The sequence below is a fragment of the Rutidosis leptorrhynchoides genome, chromosome 6 (genome assembly GCF_046630445.1).
Source record: "Rutidosis leptorrhynchoides isolate AG116_Rl617_1_P2 chromosome 6, CSIRO_AGI_Rlap_v1, whole genome shotgun sequence".
NCBI classification, from domain to species: domain Eukaryota; kingdom Viridiplantae; phylum Streptophyta; class Magnoliopsida; order Asterales; family Asteraceae; genus Rutidosis; species Rutidosis leptorrhynchoides.
In genome coordinates this window covers 57,755,128-57,781,654 of record NC_092338.1, presented here as the reverse complement: position 1 = coordinate 57,781,654, position 26,527 = coordinate 57,755,128, and the positions used below count along the sequence as shown (strand labels likewise).

The window sequence follows — 26,527 nt, the reverse complement described above, 5'->3', positions numbered from 1 at the left end:
GTTGAGCTACTAAAGACCAAAATTCACCTAACAAACTTGAGCTTTCAATATCAAATGCAACATCATCATCAATCACATGCATATAATACGGAGTATACAATAACAAAATAGTTTGACTTACGTCGAAAAAAATAACAAGCTTCACCGGACTAGGCCGTCATCGGAAGAGTGAAATTCGGAGGCGATTTAAGGAAAGAAAAAAAAAAAAAAAAAAAAGTAAAATGAAGGGCCCAAAATGGCGATAGAAAAATAGGAAAGGGGCCAAAATTATGAACCGAAATCGTCAAATTAATTTCCTTTATGAATACGAGTAGTAAAAAAATTAATCCAATATTAATACTGCAATGTTTCATTATAGTTCCCTTGAGTTCTGATTAGAAGTCATTAGCGACCTTAACTATTTGACATTTTAACCATCCAGGCATAGCCTGGGTGGCCACAGGACTTCCAATGAAGCAAGAGCGGTTCGATTCCCTTCAAGGCAAAATACCTTGAGCCGAGCTTCATTTAGTGACTGATTGACTAGAGGATGCTTTGCCTGGTAGCGGTGGAAGCCTGACTTGCCGTTTACCCGGGGTTTACCAACTAGAGGGAGCCATTATGGCTCGTCGCTAGGGGTTCCTCGTAAAAAAAAAAAAAAACTATTTGACATATTACTATTGACTCTGGTTTGACAAGTTGTATTAAGTTAAAAATTATAAAAAGTTATTTAAAAATTTTAAATATTATTTTTTACATCCAAAAAATTAATATTTAAAAGTTATAAATAATTGTTTTAAGGATAAATATTTCAAAAAGATAATATGAAAGACTAAATATGTAATATCACTTATATCATTGATGATTTGAATGTTAGGTTTGTAAATGATCCATTTCTTCGAAGCTTGAATTTAAGTTAATATTTGACATCTTTTAACTACGTGTACATCCATGCTAATACAGGTTAAGTCCTCGATTTGTATTATGACATGAGCGAGTTAACTAAAGAAATTTCCTTGCAAACAAATGACACATTTTATTTTATGAAAAGTTAACATTTTTTTTCACAAATAAAACTGCCTATCGAGCAACTACGAGAGCAGACCAAATTATAACGCCAATAAAAATCACTCATTCCATTTAAGATTACATTTACTTCTCGCAACCAATTATAAAATGAATTACGAATAGAATCGAAAACCAAATTTCCCTTCAATGGGTGGGACTGGAATAACATACTATTACGCAATCTCCATAAATGTCAACATGCGGAAGCCACGATGATATATAACCTATTCTTCAAATCAGAGTTCCCATGCAATTTTCGAACCAAACTATTCATTCAGACCAAGCTGAAAATACCAGGAGAGAAACATCAACCCAAACTCTGACTTTCCTCCAAAACTCAAGAGCAACTTCACAAATCGAATAAAACATGGTTTATGTATCATTACTACATTTCGGTTCATTTAGAGCCCGTCATTTAGATGTGTTCACTAAATAACACGTCTAATTTATCACACGGAACACGTCTAATTTAGATTTCTACAAAAAAAAAAAAAAAACCGGAACACGTCTAATTAAAATTCGCAACACGTCTAATTAGATATCTTCAACACGTCTAAATAAGTTTAACACCTCTAATTGGTAACCACGTCTAATTACTTTTACCGGGAACACATCTAATTGACAACACGTCTAACAAATATTCCAAATTACACGTCTAATTAACAACACGTCTAATTATGTATACCAGGAACACGTCTGAATGAAACAAGAACACGTCTAATTGGCAACACGTCTTATTAGATTTGCCGGGAACACGTCTAAATGCTTAACACGTCTAATAAGTTTCAAAACACACGTCTAATTAGTTTTTAACTAACGCCTTTAACTGTGACACGTCTAAATAAGTTAACGGGATATATATGTTAACGATCTCCGTTTAATCAACCTAACCCTTAAAGTTCTGTTAATATTAGTCTACCGAAATTACCGATCACGTCTAATTAAACAAACAATGTAACGGGTTATATATTTAGGGTTCCATATTGAACGGGTTAATAAACAAACACGTCTAATTAATAGGAAGTTAGTTAGTTACAGAAGAGTTAGAAAATAATTTGATAACTAGGAATGGATTTTGATAAGTATATATAATATAATTATAATACTATAAAATTTTATATACCTTAAATAAATAAGATTATTATTGAAGTTATAAATAATATAAAATATAAAAAATCTTTTCAGAAATATAAAAACACACGTTTTTTAGTTTTTTTTCCGGCTTGCTCTTGTTTGCTTGTTTAGCTTCGTCGCATGATTAAAAGATAATGGAGACTTCAAAATCATCAGAGGTAATTCAATATTTCTTTTTCTTTATATCTTAAGTCGTTTGTTATGAAAGTTTGTATAAATCTGGTTTACATGAACGTTAATAATATCACATGATTCACACATGTTTGAATCGGGTTTATAAATCAGGTTTATAACATATGTTTGATTGGATCTATAGCACAACAATTTGACTATATAACACACCATGATTCACACGATTACCCAACACGATTGTAGACATGTAGTGCAGACCTGGAGCAGAACTTGACAAACAAACGACACACAACTATCTCACTGTTTTAACACGCCATGATTGACGCGATTACACAACACGATTCTAAACATCATACAACACTATATTAACATCATATAAACTTTATTAACATCATATAAACACACTATATATAACCTATAACATATAAACCCTTATTATGCAATGAAAGAAAGTTATACTATATAGTAACAATAGGCAAACACAACCTGATAGTAGTAGCAGAACCAACCGGGTCAACTTAGACAAAACATGGATAACAACTCAATGCTATGTTTGGTGAAGTAATAACAACTCAAAACCTGGATAACAAAACTTGAATAACCTGATTATTTACGTGCTGCACACTATGGCAACCAAAAGAAAACCAAACATACAAACCTAGTCTATTATATATATGTCTAATTCAGAAACCAACCTATGTTTGGTGAAGTAATAACAACTCAACGCTCACTCCAATTTAGGAAAAAACCCATGAGGTAGTATACATGTCAAATCAGACCCAATAACCAATATGATAAGCAATGTTGACCTTATAACCACCTTCAGTGGCAATCATAACCCAAAGTACAATCATCACCCTAATCATAACCCTAAGTACAGTTGCATTGGCAAATTACCATAAACAAAGACAGTTATATTACCATATCAAAACTTCATACAAAAGGAGCATCACAAATATTCATTAGCTCCAATAAAAAGTAGAATCACAAATATACATTAACAAACATAGTTATAGTAGCATCAATAATATTCATCACAAATTACAATTTGATTGGATTGTTCTCACTCATACCTGTGCCATCTTTGACGAAAACATTTTTTGAAAGCTTCTGTAATAAGATTCTTTCAGACTTCCTTCTTCTTGGTGGAGGACTGGGTTTCATTCTGAAGATTGTTAGCTCTGCATCAATATGTCTAATCAGTGGATCTTGCTCTGTATTAACTTCTTCATTAACATCTTCATCAAGGTGTTCTTTTTTGTCGTCTTCCATCAACATTTCTTCATCAACATCGTCAGAAAACTCTGCATCTTTTTCTGCTTCATTAACCTTTTTAAACACTCCATCTTTTATTTCTCGAACCACATAATCTTCTTCTTTATCCACATTTTCTTCTTCGTCTTCGTTCATCACCATTTGGACATCATCATATGAAACAAACTCTGCATCTTCTTCAATCACTGCATCTTCTTTTTCATTGATGTTGTCATGAACATTTAAATTTTCATCAGGCTTTTCTTTTTCAACATCCTGTTCATTAACAAACATGAATAACTAAATGTAGTAAGTAATTTAAAAGTCTAGAAAAAAATAACATTTAGTTAAATTAGTTACCTTTATGTGTTTCGATTGTTTCACTAATTTTTTGGTGAATTTCTGATGTTGAACATCCTTTTCCTTTTCCTGAGACTTCTCAATAGCACCTTCCACTTCATCATCAACATCATCTTCATCATCAGACTTCTCATCAACATCCTCTTCATCATCATCTACATCTTCTTCATCATCATCATTCTCTTCATCATCATCATTATCTTCATCAACAACATCCTCTTCATCATCATGCTTTTGGTTTTCCTGAGACTTCTCATTAGCAAACATGAAATATAAAATGTAGTAAGTAAGCATTTAAATATTGTAAGAAAAATAACATCAGTTAAATTAGTTACCCTCGTTCCTTTATCGTCCGATTTCTGTTTCTTTGTGATTTTGCTGTATCCTATTGTGCTACTTAAACCCCTTTTTCGACTACAGTGTTCCTTCCCCACATGAGTTAACAAGGCATCCCCGCCTTCTTTATCTGTCCTAACCTGGAAAAATAAACACAAGTAATCAATTATAGAAAAATTATGAGTTGGTTAGTCTAAAAATTCAAATATAAATATATTACAATTTTCTCTATAAGCGGCGCAAATGTTTCTGGGCATACTGCCATCTTCCCTTTGTCATCCGACTTCATCCTGCCCAGCACGTAATACCTCGCAGCAGGATTGTGACGATCACTCCAAATTCATATGGACGAACACGTCATTCATCGATTTCATTGCGAGGTATTTGACCTCTATATGATACGTTTTGTAAACATTTCATTCTTTTGAAAAGGCACACCATAAATAAATATTTAAATCAAAGGTTTTCAACATCTGATGATTTCTACATATAGACAATCAACGTAAATAATAGTTTACAATAATACTTCCATTGACAATGCAGTCAAAATAAGATACATGGTGATGATTTGGTGAATGCAACGTTTCCTTGATAAATATGCCATGTAAGACTCCATGCACATAGCTTATCTAACATATAAGCAAATAGCGGAAGACTTCTAGGAACCTGAGAATAAACATGCTAACAAGTGTCAACACAAAGGTTGGTGAGTTCATAGTTTTAGTGTTTTGCATAATCTGTATATAAAGGTGAATCACAAGTTTTCAGTTGTTTCATCCAGAAACGTTTATCAAAATATTCTACGAAATTGAGCACCTTGGTAACTAAACTTAACGTATATATAATTTGTACCCTTTGTATAATCATCTTAATAATACACGCAAACCAACGTGTACGCTTCTCAAATAGCATACGTCCGTTAAAAAGCTAGCGCTCTAGCTCAGACGGGGATATCAAGCCCTATGGATCCATATACCTCTATTCGCGCCCATCGGTTCTTATAACCGAAAGTTACTAGTTACCAAAGCTAAGGGATTTTCTTTTCAAACTCGGTGTAGAATTCAGTATGTACTTGTATCCATTGCGTTTTTAAAATAAAGTGCATGTATTCTCAGCCCAAAAATGTATTACAAAAGCAATTAAAAAGGGATCAATGAAACTCACCTTAGCAGCATATAAAGTTGTTCACCAAAATGTGATCAAAACTCGGATTAACAAATTATCGTAGATCTCAACCTAGAGAACATATGTTGGTCAATAAATGTCTATCAAGCTAGGTCAGGTCATAGTTTATCACAATCCTAATGCTCGAGATCGACATACAAAAGTTATCCAAAGTCGTTTCAAAAAGTCAATTTTGATATTAGTTCAATAAAACGAGACATACCTTATATAAGGAGTCATTTACTCGGTTGGTAATATTCAAAAATCCATTTTATCAATCTCATAAACAAGTTGTTTTGCGATGACCCGAAAATTTCTGACCAAATTTAAACTTAATCTTTAACGTTTCTGACACGATAAGCAAAGTCAATGAATTTGAATCTCAAAATTTTAAACTATTCAAATACCTTTCGATTGTTCTCAACGATTCGCGAACAATTATATGTAATTAGATATACATACTATAACTTGGAAACGTAACAAAGTGTTATGAAAATGATACTGTGCATTAACCTTATTGGTTTGATTATCTGATTGATATATTTAACTACGAAGTTAAAATATTATGCCAAACGATTGAATTAAAAGATATTTACTAAGTCTTTTAATGATTACGATGTTGTTACGGGTCTCTGTTGTGAGGTTCACGCTGATTTGAGAAATCGTTCATTCTTAACGATATTCGGAAAATATGGTAAAGTGTTTGTTTAAATAACGTAATCTAGACGTTACAAAAATAAGAAATATTAACTGTTGGAATTGGATATATGAATAACTTGTGACGTATATTTAAAACGTGTTTATAAATATTAATTTGGTTACAAAACGTTTTGATTTAAAAACAGTATTATTAAAAATACTTCGTTAGATAACGAGCCATTGATTTATAGAAGTAAATGACCAAAACACTCGAGAGTTTAAGATATATTTCGAGTGATATAGTTTAGGGATAATTTAAGACTATATTTTGACAAAAATACGTGTCACGAAATGTAAAATACAAGTTTTCTCAGTGTACGAAGGGACACTCGAAAAACCGGAACCGGAACATAAGTCGCGTGATGACGTACGACTTATCGGAATAAAAATTACAAGTAAACTATGCACATGAATTTAATATAATATATAATTAATTATATAAATTATATAAATTATATATATAATTAAATATTATGTCGACAAACAAGAAAACAAAAGTTTGTGAGCTGGATCAGAGGGCCATGCGATCGCATGGAAAATAGGCACAAAACCCATGCGATCGCATGGGGGTCAGAATCAGGAATTATTCTATAAATAGCCCAGGTTTCTGCCGAACTCTTTACCTACTTTCTCTCAATCTCTCTCTATTATACATAAATATATATTATTTATTATTATTATTATTATTATTATTATTATTATTATTATTATTATTATTATTAAGATTAATATTATTATTAATATTATTATTTTAGTATTGATATTATTATTAATAATATTATACATAAAATATTACGACGTGAGTAGGTTCGGGTTATTTCAAACCAAGTTTTCAAGTGAGTCAAAGCTAAGGAAACTATGGGTTATTACTAAGGAGGTTATGGGTATTGTTCGAGGGTATTGCTCGTGAGTCAAACTAGTGTTTATCATCTTCGTTGCGTCTACGTACTTTCCCTACAATATTGAATCTCAATATTGATACGTAAGTACTTATATTTTATCCTTTATAAATTAATAGTGTATACATGTCTAGTGCTCGAGTATATATATTTATACATGCTTGTATGCTAAATTTCATCGATAAACAGTTTATAATGAATCACAAATTAAATACATATATTACTGGTAAAAGGTATATGATATACATGTTTTTGGAAAGCTGGCGAAAAATCAATAATTTTTCATTTAGATATCGAATAGTTTCGATGAACGGATTAAAAGATATGATCAACTAAATTATGTTTGACGTTAAATGAAATTGCTTTTGAATCTGCAATTGAGATTTAAACAACTTGTTTACAAGATTGATAAAATGGATTTTTAAATATTACCAGCCGAGTAAATGAATCCTTAAATAAGGTACGTCTCGTTTTGTTGAACTATTGTCAAAATTGACTTTTTGAAACGACTTTGGATAACTTTTGTATGTCGATCTCGAGCATTAGGATTGTGATACACTATGACCAGACCTAGCTTGATAGACATTTATTGACCAACCTATGTTCTCTAGGTTGAGATCTACGATTATTTGATATTCTGAGTTTCGATCACATTACGATGAACAACTTTATATGCTGCTAAGGTGAGTTTCATTGATCCCTTTTTAATTGATTTTGCAATATATATTTTTGGGCTGAGAATACATGCAATTTATTTTAAATGCAATGGATACAAGTACATACTAAATTCTACACCGAGTTTGAACCGAAAATCCCTTAGCTTTGGTAACTAGTAACTGCCAGTTATAAGAACTGGTGGGCGCGAGTAGTAGTATATGGATGCATAGGGTTTGACATCCCCGTCTGTTCCAGGTATAGAAATAAACTCTAGCCTGAACTATAAAACAGACGTATGCTATTTGAAGTTAGTACACGTTGGATTGCGTGTATTGTACATGTTGGTTGCATGTTAAACGAGGGGTACTTATTATAGACGTTAAGGCTTGGTTACCAGGGTGCTCATTCTTGTAGAACATTTTGATAAACATTTCTGGATGAAACAACTGAAATCTTGTGATCCATTTTTATATACAGATTATGAGAAATACTAAAACTATGAACTCACCAACCTTTGTATTGACACTTGTTAGCATGTTTATTCTCAGGTTCCCTAGAAGTCTTCCGCTGTTTGCTTATATGATATACAAGCTATGTGCATGGAGTCTTACATGGCATATTTTTCAAGAAAACGTTGCATTCACCAATTCATCACCATGTACCTTATTTTGACTGCATTGTCAACGAAAGCACTATTGTAAACTATTATATACGGTGATTGTCTATATGTAGAAATCATCAGATGTCGAAAACCTTTGATTTAAATATACATTTATGGTGTGCCTTTTTAAAAGAATGTAATGTTTACAAAATGTATCATATAGAGGTCAAATACCTCGTAATGAAATCAATGAATGACGTGTTAGTCCATATGGATTTGGAGCGATAATCACAGTTGGTATCAGAGCGTTGGTCCTAGTGAACCAGGTCTTGCATGAGTGTGTCTAACTGATAGTTGTTAGGATGCTTTAGTAAGTCTGGACTTCGACTGTGTCTGCATGTCAAAATTTTTGCTTATCATTCCTTGTCAGAAATTACTTGTCTATCATCTCAAGTCTAAACACGTGTTACTACATTGATTGCATGAATAGTGTATAGACGAATCATATCCTATCATATCTACTATAGTGGATCTTATTTGGCGTTTTTCGAAATTTCCTTCGTAAATTACGGAATCCTTTTACTATATATACGTATGCGAGAAGACAAAGGTATCATCCAGTATTCAACCCTCAATTCATATCGAGAATCATTTCATAACTTTCAGTGATCGCGTAAGATGGCCTCTTCGAATAGACCAAGTCCCTCCAACTCCGAAGACAGTGTGACGGGACCACACCGACCGATCAACTACCGTGATTTCTTTAGAAAATGGGGATGGGTTCGCGAAATACTTACCCTATGGAGAAATGAAGAAGGTACTCCATACCATGAGCCGAACTTACCGCCTAACGTCGGAGTACTCGATCCACTTACCGGCGAACCTGTTCGCAACACCGTTTATACTCTTTTTGCGAGAATTTTTCATCTTGAAGCTACCATTAACGGAACTAGAAAAGATATCCGACCTCTACCTCACACCGATAACCAACCAGGGTTAGTAGAAGAAGTTAAAGAACTTCGAGCTCGAGTGTTAACTTTAGAGAGCACTGTACACAATTTACAAACACCAGCAGTATCACCAACACCAGTAACATCACCATCCTCAGCACCAACAGCACTAGTACCACTAACAACAACGCCAACAGTACCATTACCACCACCAACAACATCCACATCACACGCCTCAACATCACGATCTGTACCTCGGATATCACCATCATACGCACCATAGATACCAAGGAGTATCAACGACAATAAACGATGATTTATTGATTCATAACTTCATCGGAGAAACATTCTACGGCGATTATGTAATTTCTAAAGTTTAGAGATAATCTATTCTAACCCTAGCCATAAATCAGATAGAGTAGAAACTCTGATCGAAATGGTGTATGATTTACAAGCTAGACTTGTTATATCACAACATCAATAGTACCCTTAGCTTCACCAACACAGTAAGTGCTGTCAACATCGTTAGAATCAACAGCACCTCTAACATCACAAGCTCCGTCAGTTCAAGAATTACCGTGGACATCATTACGAATCAATAACGCGTATATTGAATCAACGAGTTATGAAATAATAACTCATTCCCTCCGAAGAATTTATATGTATATCTTATATATATAAATTTTAAACCCTAATAAATCTTTCTGTACTAAGCTATTATGTATGGAACTTAACTACTCGGTTAATTCATATTACTAATATGCTATGATGTACAACCTTCGTTAACTACAATCTCTATTTCAATTCAATGAATTTCGTTTCATAATAAACCAAGTGTATTATTCAATAACATGGTTGATTTTACACTTTCATCTTCGATGCACTCGAAACTTTCTAGAAGACATCATTTGCACCTTTCGAAGTTAGCAAGAATTTCACGAATACCAACATCCTTTATTGAGGAATATCAATAAGAATAAATAATGAAGTATTGATTTCATTAGTGAAATACTCCGCGAAGATTATGCAATCTCTAATGTTTTAGAGATTATTCATTTCTAATTCAAGCCAAAAATCAGATGAGCTTAATATGATATTAACTCATTAAATCTGTATTACATCTGAAGAAAATATACATACATATATTTTCATAAAGACTGTAATGAAAATTCTTTTGTACAAAATATTAATTGTGAAATCTTTAACGGGTAGGTAATACTCGGGAAATATATAAGTTCACAATTAATATGTTAGATTGTACATTCTTCAACTTTGATTCACAAATCTATTAATCATGCTCACAATGATACCCAATCATCTCATACAAATTCAATTACACATTCTGATATTGACGGATCAGAATCCAATTCATAACTCTGAATCGGTGACATCATTCTTAGATTTCTACATCTTTCAAAGCTATACTTTGACTTCAAAACCATGCAAGATCCTTTAGCGTTGTTTTTACCGAAAATAATCTTGCAATTCCTTTTCAAAGTATCCAGTATTATCAACCAGTCAATGACGACCTTTCAGACCGGTAACTTTGGCATATACGTTTTTGTTACCGGAAACCTTTCATGTTCCACCACATTAGCAGTAAATTTACCAACAACTTCATTTATCCTTGACCTTTCGAAAAATCCTTATACTCATTGAAACCCTATCATGTACTCATCCACATCCTGTAACGAGAATTGCCATACGAATTATTGGGGAATTAGCAATCAGTATTTTGAAATCTTGCAGCACGTCTACGCCAACAGTTATATATATACATATAATGTCTATCTCCTGGACGTACATACTTCGAATGTGAAGTTTCTGAAAAACACCCCAAAATACGAAACTAGTTCTCCGAATTTTGGAAAAATGTTGATGAAGCAGCAAAAACTATAAACGAGCTTAACAGTCAAAAGTTTGATGACAAAGAATGGTATGGTGGTAAAGCTGAGAAAAGGAGAAGGTTTGGAACTAGAAAACGGATTGAGCAAAGTATGAAGGAGGCTGTGGATAAATCACAAAGACTGAACCTGCCTTCAAAGAATACAAATGATTCAGCGTCTGCTGAAATCCTTAGCAAATACCTTACTCCTTACTCTAAAACCGTTACGGACAATATTCTTCATCATCATCATTATCTTGAATATTCTAAGATATCATCGTATCTTTCATTATAAATATCCTCAATATTTCTGAAGATAATTTCGTAACCATCTGAAATTATTCATTCCTTCACGCTATCTGTGTTACATCATAAAAGAAACTGTGTTAGTTTCTAAATTCTGAAAAATTCAAGTTTAAAATATGAATGTTTTGAAGTAGTGTTGGGAACTGAAGCATGAAGTAGTATAATATAATGGCGTCAGGCCAACGTGATTATATTACAGTAAGTCATGCTGAGTTTCTAATGGAACGTGATGAAGGTTCACAGATCTCACCCTCATCATGAACCATGTTACATAACTCTTTCATTCTATTTAATCTCTAAAGTTATCAAGAAGACATATTTCTTGATGATTCGGTCTTTTCCGGATATTCTAGTAATTTGACAAATCAAGATCGTGCCATTACAATTTCTTTCTTAGAACATTAGTTATGTTCATCTCAAAACATCATACCTACGAATTCTGGACCATTATTTGCTTGACTTAAAGTCGGGAAGAGAAAACGAAAGCATGAAGCTCCAAAATATAAAGGAGAATATAAGCCCGATAACAATCTCGAAATTTACAAACCGTGTATATCAATGTGTATAGCGATATAAAGAAACGGGAGAATGAAAAACACTATAACCCCAAGGTAATGGTAGAAGAAAGTAACTTCCTCTGGTGGTAGATGAAAAAGAAGAATGACGGATATGAAAGTTAGGAGTATATCAAGAATCAGAACTGGATGAAGCATTTCACAATCTTTTGGAAGTATGAAATGAGAAAGAAAATGTAGGAGTGGTGAAAATAATGAAACGGAAGTGGTCAATTTATAGCGAAATATCAGACATAGCAATCGAGGCAGATTACGCAAAACAAAATCTCCTTAATTCCCGAAGAATCAAATCTTATTTAGATTATGAAGATTTTCTATTCCTTAAATTCCGGAAATCAATCGTTACTACATCAAAATTTAAGACGAATCTCTATTCCTTCAAATTCACTATTATACGATAACTTCTCTCATACGCTTCGAGTAATCGGATTGTTATATCCATATTATTCAACGGTGATAAAACTCTATTTATCGACTCATATACGTCATGAAAGCATTTTTATTGTTAGCCATGACGACCTCACTCAAATTTCGGGACGAAATTTCTTTAATGGGGGGATACTGTGATGACCCGGAAATTTCTGACCAAATTTAAACTTAATCTTTAACGTTTCCGACACGATAAGCAAAGTCTATGAATTTGAATCTCAAAATTTTAACCTATTCAAATACCTTTCGATTGTTCTCAACGATTCGCGAACAATTATATGTAATTAGATATACATACTATAACTTGGAAACGTAACAAAGTGTTATGAAAATGATACTGTGCATTAACCTTATTGGTTTGATTATCTGATTGATATATTTAACTACGGAGTTAAAAGATTATGCCAAACGATTGAATTAAAAGATATTTACTAAGTCTTTTAATGATTACGATGTTGTTACGGGTCTCTGTTGTGAGGTTCACGCTGATTTGAGAAATCGTTCATTCTTAACGATATTCGGAAAATATGGTAAAGTGTTTGTTTAAATAACGTAATCTAGACGTTACAAAAATAAGGAATATTAACTGTTGGAATTGGATATATGAATAACTTGTGACGTATATTTAAAACGTGTTTATAAATATTAATTTGGTTACAAAACGTTTTGATTTAAAAACAGTATTATTAAAAATACTTCGTTAGATAACGAGCCATTGATTTATAGAAGTAAATGACCAAAACACTTGAGAGTTTAAGATATATTTCGAGTGATATAGTTTAGGGATAATTTAAGGCTATATTTTGACAAAAACACGTGTCACGAAATGTAAAATACAAGTTTTCTCAGTGTACAAAGGGACACTCGAAAAACCGGAACCGGAACATAAGTCGCGTGATGACGTACGACTTATCGGAATAAAAATTACAAGTCAACTATGCACATGAATTTAATATAATATATAATTAATTATATAAATTATATAAATTATATATATAATTAAATATTATGTCGACAAACAAGAAAACAAAAGTTTGTGAGCTGGATCAGAGGGCCATGCGATCGCATGGAAAATAGGCACAAAACCCATGCGATCGCATGGGGGTCAGAATCAGGAATTATTCTATAAATAGCCCAGGTTTCTGCCGAACTCTTTACCTACTTTCTCTCAATCTCTCTCTGTTATACATAAATATATATTATTTATTATTATTATTATTATTATTATTATTATTATTATTATTATTATTATTATTATTATTATTATTATTAAGATTAATATTATTATTAATCTTATTATTTTAGTATTGATATTATTATTAATAATATTATACATAAAATATTACGACGTGAGTAGGTTCGGGTTATTTCAAACCAAGTTTTCAAGTGAGTCAAAGCTAAGGAAACTATGGGTTATTACTAAGGAGGTTATGGGTATTGTTCGAGGGTATTGCTCGTGAGTCAAACTAGTGTTTATCATCTTCGTTGCGTCTACGTACTTTCCCTACAATATTGAATCTCAATATTGATACGTAAGTACTTATATTTTATCCTTTATAAATTAATAGTGTATACATGTCTAGTGCTCGAGTATATATATTTATACATGCTTGTATGCTAAATTTCATTGATAAATAGTTTATAATGAATCACAAATTAAATACATATATTACTGGTAAAAGGTATATGATATACATGTTTTTGGAAAGCTGGCGAAAAATCAATAATTTTTCATTTAGATATCGAATAGTTTCGATGAACGGATTAAAAGATATGATCAACTAAATTATGTTTGACGTTAAATGAAATTGCTTTTGAATCTGCAATTGAGATTTAAACAACTTGTTTACAAGATTGATAAAATGGATTTTTAAATATTACCAGCCGAGTAAATGAATCCTTAAATAAGGTACGTCTCGTTTTGTTGAACTATTGTCAAAATTGACTTTTTGAAACGACTTTGGATAACTTTTGTATGTCGATCTCGAGCATTAGGATTGTGATACACTATGACCAGACCTAGCTTGATAGACATTTATTGACCAACCTATGTTCTCTATGTTGAGATCTACGATTATTTGATATTCTGAGTTTCGATCACATTACGATGAACAACTTTATATGCTGCTAAGGTGAGTTTCATTGATCCCTTTTTAATTGATTTTGCAATATATATTTTTGGGCTGAGAATACATGCAATTTATTTTAAACGCAATGGATACAAGTACATACTAAATTCTACACCGAGTTTGAACCAAAAATCCCTTAGCTTTGGTAACTAGTAACTGCCAGTTATAAGAACTGGTGGGCGCGAGTAGTAGTATATGGATCCATAGGGTTTGACATCCCCGTCTGTTCCAGGTATAGAAATAAACTCTAGCCTGAACTATAAAACAGACGTATGCTATTTGAAGTTAGTACACGTTGGATTGCGTGTATTGTACATGTTGGTTGCATGTTAAACGAGGGGTACTTATTATAGACGTTAAGGCTTGGTTACCAGGGTGCTCATTCTTGTAGAACATTTTGATAAACGTTTCTGGATGAAACAACTGAAATCTTGTGATCCATTTTTATATACAGATTATGAGAAATACTAAAACTATGAACTCACCAACCTTTGTGTTGACACTTGTTAGCATGTTTATTCTCAGGTTCCCTAGAAGTCTTCCGCTGTTTGCTTATATGATATACAAGCTATGTGCATGGAGTCTTACATGACATATTTTTCAAGAAAACGTTGCATTCACCAATTCATCACCATGTACCTTATTTTGACTGCATTGTTGATATTGCTCAATTACATCATATATATCTATCGCAATATCACTTAAAACGCTCTAGAATCAAAGATAATGAAGGTGATCTACAAGTGATAAGCCAAGATGCGCGAATTTGTATCGGAAGAATGATCTGCAAAGAATTTTGATGATTTATGACATTGGTCGATCCCGATACGAGTTAGGGTCAAGGTAGCACTCTAAAATGATAAAACAAGGCTTCCGATATGTTAGGCTTCGTCCAAATGAGCTAATATTAAAAAGAAAACGAAACAGTGCCCTTTAGCTAAGCAGGACGCCGTCCAGGGAATGGGGACGCCGTCCTGCCCTTTGATGTGGGACGCCGTCTTGGACAGTCGGGACGCCGTCTAGGTCTGTTTATCGGGACGCCATCCTGCCTTTTGGGACGACGTCCCGTAGTAGGTGTACCCGACTTTTCTGCTTTTTACCTAATTTCTCCACTTTAAAACTTCATTTTTGGGACTGTTTCAAGAGAGTTACGCACCAGAGAGTTTTAGAGGCGATTTTCAGGAGCTATTTGGATAATTCCAACCTCTTTGAAGAGGCTCAACATCAAGGCATCATCCATCAACATCTTCTTCATCCAAGAACTCTTGTTCTTGTAGGTTATTTACTTGTTCTCAGCAATGATTTCAGTTAATAATTTGATTGTATTGTTGTCTGTTACCATGATTGTTGGCTAGTTTCTATAATGTTTGTCTAGATTAATAACCAAGGTATTGGATGTAATCTTATTGATTGAATGTATTATGCGTGATAGATTGAAGCTTGAATTGAGAACCATGCTTATTGTTGTTAAAACCATTTGTATCTAGTTAATTGATATGTTGTTGATAAAGAGAACTCTTGTTGATGTATCATATTGATTTACAATCAACTTGTCTTAGATTGATTGTATGCTAAACCGGACCAAGGGGGTAAACTAGATTAAAACGGTTAAACAAAATAGGAATGAATTGTGTAGAGCGAACGCAAAGACAATTGTTATTCAAGTCTTTGATCTTGTTGATCAACTAGTCACAAACGAAAAGGTCTAAGTTATAGGGAACCCTCGCTTAGTAATTCTAGTTTGAGTACTTGCTAAAGAGAACTCTTGGCAAGTCGATTTAGGTGATTAGCATACTTATAGTTATTTGATTACAAATACAAAAACTATAGTGAAAAGGGAACCCTTGATCTTGTTATTGTATTTGCGTGTTTATCCGAGAGAACTCTTAGTGAACCTATTAGATAACTACACACATAATTATTCAATCAGGGCTTAATATCTAATTTACATCCAATACCGAGGGTAAAATATCTAGATAAACATTTCATCTCTTTGATTTAATTCAAAACTATCTTACTTGCTTTATTTGCACTTATTATCATTTCATAAACTTAAAAGACAAAAATATTGTTTTTTACATTTAACCTTCTTTGATTTGGCTAAATCGTTAAATAGCCACAAAACATAAAACTTGTACTTTTACTTTAATTCACTTAGTTAATCATAATATAGTTTCTAATTCTAATTTGACTGATATAACTGTCCTTGGAACGATACACGGAACTAAACCAGTTTCTATACTACTACACGATCGGGTACACTGCCCGTTAGTGTGTAGCAATCTCTAAAACCGGTATTTTCCATACGATAATTCATATACCACTTTTCGCACATCAAGTTTTTGGCGCCGCTGCCGGGGACAGTTTTGTGTCAAAATAGGATTATTAACTAATTTGTGATTTTAAGTAGTTTCTTAATTATTTTTAAATTATTAATAGTCTTTGATTTTTTTAGAATCGGTATGTGTGATAGTTTTTGTTAGTTGTGTGATTGACAGATTATAGGTTGCATATGCCACATACCCGAAGTCCAGAATCTCCATTATTTACACCATTTACAGAACCTGATAGAAAGAAGTACTTGGTAGGATTTCAAAAGAAGTACTTGAAATTTTTGAATCTTCATCAAAGCAAGAAACCTTTGATTCAGAATCAAGTACCACCAAGCCTAGATATTCAGACTTTGGTAAACCCGTTCAACCCCCAAATTTTGAAATGGAAGGAGAAAGACCGTTGGTACCACGACAATCAATGGCAGCAAAGATGAAAGCAACCCGGACCGGACAAGGTAGTGCTATTACTCCACCTACTGGTGAGGTAACTTTTGAAATAAAAGGACCTATTCTTCAAATGATTAATAACAGGTGTCAATTTAGTGGTGGTCCGAATGAAGATGCAAACGAACATATTCGTCTCTTTCAAGAGATATGTCTTCTATTTAAACTTAAACCAGAAACTGACCAGGCCATATTATTAAGACTTTTCCCTTGGACACTCCAAGGGGAAGCACGAAGTTGGTTAGATTCATTGGCCGAGGCTACAATAGAAACGTGGGATGGTATGTTGGAAAAATTTCTTAAGAAATATTTTCCAGCATCCAAATCTGCGAGACTCCAACACGAAATTACCCAATTCTGTCAAAAGCCGATGGAAACCCTGTACGAAGCATGGAATCGATTTTCCAAAATGCTAAGAGGTTGTCCAAACCATGGTTTGGATACCTTTCAAAAGGTCCAAATCTTTTACAAAGGTTGTGATGTAGCAACCCGAATTTCAATTGACCAAGCGGCCGGTGGTTCTCTTATGGACAAAACCGAGCAAGAGGCTTATGAGATAATCGAGAAACTAGCCGATTATTCTCATGAGTGGCATCAAGAACGCCCAATTACTCGAAATGCTCAAGTCCAAAGCGCCGGTGCTTATGATGACTTAAGCTCCCTAGGTGTAAAAATAGATGGTGTTGTCCGAAACATGGACAAAATCACCAAGGAAATCCATAGTATGAAAGTAGGTTGTGAATTCTGTGGAGGTCTCCACTTAGGAAAAGATTGTGATGCCGGGTTAATCATGGCTCAAAAAGAAGAATTGGCTTTCATAAGCCAAAGAAATAATAACCAGTTTCAGGGAAGAGCCCAATTTAACCGGAACTTTAACAACCCCTACAACCCTCAAGGTCAAACTTCCAATTTTCAACAAGGGTCAAGTAGTGGGTTCCAACAACAAACTCCGGGTTTTTACCAAAAACCCCAACAGGAAGAGAAAAAGTCAAATTTAGAGAGTATGTTGGAAAAGTTAATTACATCACAAACTCAACTTGTCACAAATATAAACCAAACCAACGAGAAAAACGAACATCAATTTAGAAACCAACAAGCATCAATTCAAAATTTAGAAAAACAAATGAGTGGTTTAGCCAATTTACTGAGCGAGAGGAAACCAGGTAGTTTACCGGGCGATACCAGTAAAAACCCACGAAACGAGCACGCAAATGTTATCACCACACGGAGTGGTCTAGCATACGATGCTCCAAAAATGCCCGAAAATTCTGATTTCAGGGTTCCATTGAACCAAAATGATGAACCGGTTAAGGAGCCGGAAAAAGTGGTTGAAAAGGAAGAACGGGAAAAACCCGTAGTGAAACCATATCAACCACCGCTCCCATACCCAAGAAAACAACAACAAGAGAGGCTAGAGGCCGAAAGGTCAAAATTCCTAGATATGTTTAAACAAATTAACATAAACATGCCTTTCATTGATGTAATCTCAGGTATGCCCAAGTATGCTAAGTTTTTAAAAGACTTACTTACTAATCGGAAGAAAATGGAGGAACTTTCATCCGTCACCATGAATGCTAATTGTTCAGCAATTTTGATGAACAAAATACCGAAAAAGTTAGCTGATCCTGGAAGTTTTACCATACCATGTCTCCTGGGAGATTTGGAATGCATTAAAGCATTAGCGGATTTAGGGGCTAGCATAAATCTAATGCCTTATTCATTATATGTTAAGCTAAACCCCGGGGAACTGAAACCAACTCGAATGGCAATCCAACTAGCAGACCGCTCTGTTAAATTCCCTCGTGGAATTTTAGAGAATATGTTAGTAAAAGTAGGTACCCTAGTATTTCCGGCTGATTTTGTAATTCTAGACATGGAGGAGGACACACGTGTGCCTCTTATATTAGGTCGACCTTTCCTCAATACCGCTAGAGCTATGATAGATGTTCATGGGCAGAAATTGACCCTTAGTATTGAGGATATGATGGTTACCTTTTCCGTTGACCATGCCTTGCAATACCCCGAGTCTACTGATGATCAATGTTATTATTTGCAAACCGTAAACACGTATTCGGAGTTATTGCAGGAATTTCCAGAATTGAAAGGTACAGGAGAATGCATTTTTGCGGAAGGTGATGATGAAACAATGGTGGAAGAAGTGGAGATGTTGACCACTTTGATGGCTAACGGGTATGAGCCAAATGATGAAGAGTACAGAAAGTTGGATTTAGGGAATGAATACCGATGTAAAACATCGATTGAAGAACCTCCCGTTTTGGAACTAAAGCCACTTCCAAGTCACTTGGAATATGCTTACCTACAAGAAGGTTCTGCTCTCCCGGTGATCATTTCATCCGAACTCTCTGTAAGTGAGAAATCTAAGCTTGTTTCCATGTTAAAAGCCCATAAAACGGCTCTAGCATGGAAAATTCATGACATCAAGGGTATAAGTCCCTCTTATTGTACACATAAGATATTAATGGAAGATAACTATAAGCCGTGTGTACAAAGACAAAGGCGACTCAACCCCAATATGCAAGAAGTTGTTAAGAAGGAGATTGTAAAACTCCTAGATGCGGGTCTTATTTATCCAATTTCGGATAGTCCTTGGGTGAGTCCGGTCCAATGCGTGCCCAAAAAGGGTGGCATGACCGTTGTCACAAATGAAAACGACCAATTAATTTCTACCAGGACTATCACGGGTTGGAGGGTATGCATTGACTACAGGAAATTAAATGATGCTACCCGAAAAGACCATTTTCCCCTTCCTTACATTGATCAAATGTTGGAAAGATTAGCGGGAAAGAATTTTTATTGTTTTCTTGACGGTTTCTCGGGATATTTCCAAATCCCTATAGCACCCGAGGACCAAGAGAAAACGACCTTTACATGTCCTTATGGTACTTTCTCCTATCGGCGTATGCCTTTTGGCTTATGCAATGCTCCTGCTACCTTCCAAAGATGTATGGTGGCTATTTTTCATGACATGATTGAAGATTTTATGGAAGTATTCATGGATGACTTCTCAGTCTTCGGTGATTCTTTTGACTCATGTCTTAAAAATCTTGAGCGTATGTTGATTAGGTGTGAAGAATCAAATCTTGTACTAAACTGGGAAAAATGCCATTTTATGGTAAAAAAAGGGAATTGTATTGGGTCATAAAATTTCTTGTGCAGGTCTTGAGGTGGATCGGGCTAAAGTGGAAGTAATAGCCAAATTACCACTACCAACGAATGTGAAAGGTGTTAGAAGTTTTCTGGGGCACGCCGGTTTTTACCGGCGGTTCATTAAAGATTTTTCCAAAATTGCAACCCCCATGAACAAACTTCTTGAGAAGGACGCTCCATTTGTCTTTACGGACGAGTGTCTTACCGCCTTTAATCTTCTTAAAGCAAAGCTCACGCAGTCACCGATTCTCATATCGCCAAATTGGTCAATACCATTCGAACTTATGTGTGACGCCAGTGACTTTGCTATTGGTGCCGTCTTGGGGCAAAGAATAGAAAAACATTTCAAGCCCATTTACTATGCTAGTAAGACACTGCAAGGAGCCCAACTTAATTACACTACCACCGAGAAGGAACTCCTTGCGATCTTCTTTTCGTTTGACAAATTCCGATCCTATTTGGTGCTAGCAAATACGGTTGTCTACACAGACCACTCGGCATTAAAGTACTTGCTTTCTAAGCAAGATGCTAAACCCCGTTTAATACGTTGGGTCTTGCTTTTGCAAGAATTCGACATCGATATAAAAGATAAAAAGGGTGCCGAAAACCTAGCTGCCGATCACCTTTCTCGACTTGAGAACCCGAATCTTGGGGTTCTACATGAGACAGTTATCCAAGATAATTTTCCTGATGAAAATCTCATGAGGGTTGAGAAAATTGATGATCCATGGTTTGTAGACATTGCCAACTATCTTGCGGGTGGATTCCTAGAAACCGGTATGTCACACCAGAAAAGAAAGAAATTCTTTAGTGACTTAAAATACTATTTTTGGGAACACCCATATCTCTTTAAACAGTGTCCCGATGGGATAATCCGTCGGTGTGTTTCGGGGAAGGAATGCACCGAAATTCTGCTTGACTGTCACCTTGGTCCAACAGGTGGGCACTTTGGTCCTCAAATCATGGGGAAGAAAGTTTATGAGGCCAGTTTCTATTGGCCTACAATATTCAAAGATGCCTACGCTGTTTGTAAAGCTTGTGACGCGTGCCAACGGGCCGGTCAAATAACTAAACGGGATGAAATGCCTCAACAAAGCATCCAAGTATGCGAGGTGTTCGATGTTTGGGGAATTGACTTTATGGGCCCCTTTCCAAAATCTCACTCTTACCTCTACATACTTGTCGCCATAGATTATGTTTCTAAATGGGCGGAGGCAAAACCTCTACCAACAAATGATGGCCGAGTAGTGGTAAACTTTTTGATGGAACTTTTCTCTAGATTTGGCACGCCAAAAGCCCTTATAAGTGATCGGGGCACCCACTTTTGCAATAAACAAATGGAAAAGGTGTTGAAAAGATATGGAGTAATCCATAAAATTTCGACATCCTATCATCCCCAGACAAGTGGGCAAGTAGAAAACACCAACCGGTCATTAAAACGCATACTAGAAAAGACCATTGGTGCTAATCCAAAAGAGTGGTCAAACAAGTTATATGATGCATTGTGGGCATTTCGCACGGCCTACAAAACACCGATTGGAACAACTCCTTTCCGTATGGTATACGGAAAAGCATGCCATCTCCCGTTGGAGATTGAACATAAAGCACATTGGGCGCTAAGGGCATGCAATTTGGATTACCAAGAAGCGGGTCGGTTACGTTTGACCCAACTAAATGAATTAGACGAGTTGAGGCTTGAAGCCTATGACAACTCTCTAATTTACAAGAAAAAAACCAAACAATGGCACGACAAAAGATTGAAACGTCCAAAGGAATTCATGGAAGGCGATCGTGTCCTTGTTTATAATTCCCGTTTCAAGTTATCACCCGGAAAGCTTAAGTCCCGATGGACGGGACCATTTGTGGTTAGAAGGGTGTACCCTTATGGTACGATTGAAATGGTAAACTGGAAAGGTGATACTTTTAAAGTGAATGGCCACCGGGTCAAACACTATGTTGATGGTCCCCTGGAAATTGAGGATGAGGTTAGCCTCAACTTCAAGAAAAACGCCTAAATCAAAACGGGGACGAGTTTGGTGAACGACTCGCAAAAAAAAAAAAAATGGTTCACATTTGTAATTAGGTTTGTATTGTGTGCGCGATAAATTTTTGTTTGGTACAAAATGATTAACGTATGACCCCGAAACGCGAACGACTCAGAAAAACTGATCAGTGAGTTTTAGTGTAACGGGACGCCGTCCCATGAAGCTAGACGCCGTCCCACAAAACAAACCGGGACGCCGTCCCCATGACCTAGACGACGTCCCACTATAAAGATCAGGACGCCGTCCTGTACTCCGAGACGTCGTCTCAAACCCCTGTTTCAGAAAAATAACACGCATTTTATACACTTACCCACTCATTTCTTATCCACAAAACACACTCTTCTCTATTTTTCTCTGCCCTAACCCGAACCACTCTCCAAAAACCCTAATTTCTACTTCAATTTCGCGTTTCCTTCTTCAAATTCAAGCTTCAAATCATGAACTTTTTGGTATGGATACTCCATTTTTACACTTTTCTTTATCCATTACTTGAATTGTATGTCTATATCTATAAATTGGTGAAGGATAAGTGTGGGGTGTTTGATTTGCATGATTATTGTTAAGATTAACATACCTTAGTAGTTTAATTGCCCTTAATGTGTTTATTTTGCAAAGATTACATGTTTTTAAGGGTTTGTTCATGATTCTAGGGTTTGTAGAAATTAAATCCGAATTTGGGATGCTTAATTTATGATGTTGAGTTTATGTATGATGTTTATGATTCTTGTGAAGTATATGATTGTGTTGGTGATGTTGATGTCAATTTGGCCGGGTCATTTTTTTTGAATATTAGTAAATTTCTAAGCATATGATGAATTATAATGAATTTATGAAATGTGTATGCTTGTTTTTTATTTGTAAGGTCATGTTGAATCAAATAAGGGAATGGAATGCCATAATGTATGTGTTAAGATGGTCATTTGAGATAAAAAAAAAAAAATTTGTGAAAATTGCACTATGATTTGTGATGAATATGATTAGTATGCAAGGTTAAATGCTATGACCTATGACACAACATACTTGAATCCTTTAGGTCCTAAGTTTGTGCTACTTTGTTAAGTTGTGATTTTCGTTTTTGAAAGTGTGTTAATGAATTCAAGTTGACTTTGGTTGACTCTGGTATAAACTTGTGAACATGCACTTTTGGTGTAAATGAATCATAATGCTTTTGAACTAGGAATTGAATGATGAAGTTCTCCTGCTACTCGGTTATGTTTTTAGCTAACATTAACACAACGGTTTCTATGTTCTTTTGGTTTGGTGTATAATGTTTTGCAGGGACAATCAAGCAGAGGAGGACCGGCAAAAAGAGGAAGGACAGCAGGTTTGGCTCCTCCACGACAACCACCACCACCACAACAACAACATCATTCATCATCGTCTTCCGGAGAAGAAGCGGAGGAGGATCTAAACGATCCTCGAGTTTGGTTAACACAGGTACAGAATGACGAAGACTACACCGAAACTTTTGAGAGAATAAACCGTAGGCCGATTAATGCCACTTGGTATTTTTTCTGGGGGCCATTGGAGGAGGCGGGCATGCGCCGACATGTTACTAATTTACTCGCCATTCCTTACGGTAGAGTAGTAGCCCACGCCTGGGAACATGTTTTTAGCATCAATGAACCAATCTACCCGGTGCTTCTTAAAGAATTCTACTCTACTATGCGGTTTAGCAATGTAAGTGATTATTTGTCAACTGAGTTTCTACGGTTTCGTCTAGGAGGCCAAGACAGGGGTTTGAGCAGTTTTCAGCTTTGTCGAATTCTGGGTATTTTTGAGGAACTCACCGACACACAGTTAGGTGAATACTTGCGGGCTTCTGATTAGGTTGGCCGGCATGTTTTTGATGACACCTCTTATTGGCGCAGAATTTGTAAGCCAAATATTGCGCCTGCACATTTTAGATCAAGCAAGCACAGGTACAACGAAATCGCAGCCCGGGATGATAGGCTGCTTCATCGACTCATCGCATGCACGTTTAATGCGAGGATTGAGGGTAATGAGAAGGTGAAAACATTAGATTTGTGGATTATGGATCAAATCAAGCGGGGTTCCTATACCGACATTCCTGGGCTAATCGGTAATTATTTCCTTGCCATTGCGACTGAGACACGGCTACGAAAGCCACTTCTGGGAGGCCACTACATCACCCGAATTGCCCGACATTTTAACATTGATTTCAGTAGATTACAGGAGTACACGAGTGTAATGAAACCATTAAAAAAGGTTTTTTATATTAATGCTGAAATCATTATGAAAGATAGAAATGGGCATTTGGTGCCTTTTGTGGCAGTTGGTGCAGGTGGCGCAAGTGGCAGTGGTGTTCAGCAAGAGCAGCAACAGGAAGAGGAGGCGGAAATGGAGGCACAAACTAATGTTGGTGAACAGGTTCCGTGGCATCCGTCCCAATCAAGTTGGGACAGTTTGGTTGGTAGTGTTAATAACATGAGGTTAAGCCCGAACGAACAAAGGATGCACAACGATCGAATGTGGGATAGTCAGCAGCGAATGGAGCAACGACAGATTGCTCAAGTGCACGATCAGGGATGGATGAGTTATGGTATTGATTGGAATAACCATAACTCAGAGTTGTTTTATTCCAACCCCGAGCAGTACTATGGGACGACACGTCTGACACCCCAATATTACACGGATCCTCAAAACCCACCTCCGCCTCACCCGATTTATGATAATACCGCGGCGTTGCTGGATGCTCGGAACAGATTTGAGCAGCAATATCCACAGGGACGCCCGTACAGAGATGGTTCGGGTAATTATTTTTGGCCATTTGATAACTAGGCCTGCGTGCCTATTGGATCATTTTGTACCTTGTTTTTAGACTATTTTATTTGTGTGATGTATTTTGATACAATTTCGGTTTGTAATAATATACTAATGGTGTGGTTTGATAAACGGATGTGGTTGTAAAAACACCGTTATTTTTATTGTGATTTGTGTGGTTTGTTTATTTGTGCAGCATGATTGAACTTCAAAGACTGGCATTAAGTTCAGCGACATTTGATATTATGATGTGTGTATGATGATAATCGCGGACTAGACGATGCTCTTATGCTGGCAGTAAGTTCAGCGGCATCCGTCTACATATTCCACGATTTACAGGTTAAAAATTGAAAATTTCTACAATCACCCTATCACTTTGCCCTCTAAATTTAATCCTTTTTGTGATTTCATGCAATGAGGGCCTTGCATGATCTCAAGTGTGGGGTGGGGAATAGAAATTTATCGGGAACTCGTAATTTATCGGGAACTCGTTTCACAAAAATTAAGGCGTTTATTATAAAATTTTAAAATTTTCATGTAAGCCTAAAAAACGATTAAAAGCCCAAAAACCACGTTATACACATTATGGTCTTAAAATCTAGAAAATAAATGTTGGTTTACATTTTAAATTATTAATAGTCTTTGAAGTTGCACTATCATTCAATTATTTGAATGAAAATCCTACTAGTTTAGTAAGCTAACTTGTAGGTCACTTGTACCAAAACGAGTGTAAACCGTGAGAGAGCGGTGATTGTATAGCGTGGTCGGAAACCGGATCTCGCGCCAGATCGAAAACCTTAAGGACGATCCTCATTGTTTCTCCTAACAAGGACAATGTTGCGTCCGACCACCTATTATAACCAATAGGATGTATCTGTTCCATCCTCAAGGAAGTAAAGTCTTCCGAATGACACACTTACTGATTCAATTCAGAAGATGTAGTCCAGACCAGTTGTAGGGTGACAAAAACTCTTGAAAAGTCATTACTAACATCGACTGGAAATCTACCAGGCCTCAACGTCAAACAGGGAAACTGGTAGTCAAGGTTTGTCTCAATGAGGGGGATTAACTAGTAAAACGGGGGGGCACCATGTATACACAAAATGTTAGTGATTTATCAGATCCCCGGAAGGATAACCTCCAGAAAGGTAATATATCAGCTTTTAAGCCTGATAAACTTCAATCTTTATGATTGA

General features: G+C 35.5%; 1 pseudogene; it reads right to left on the bottom strand.

The window, feature by feature from the left end:
* Positions 1 to 26,527, bottom strand: part of LOC139853663 (probable cyclic nucleotide-gated ion channel 5) — a 35,499-nt pseudogene that overhangs the window by 3,735 nt on the left and 5,237 nt on the right.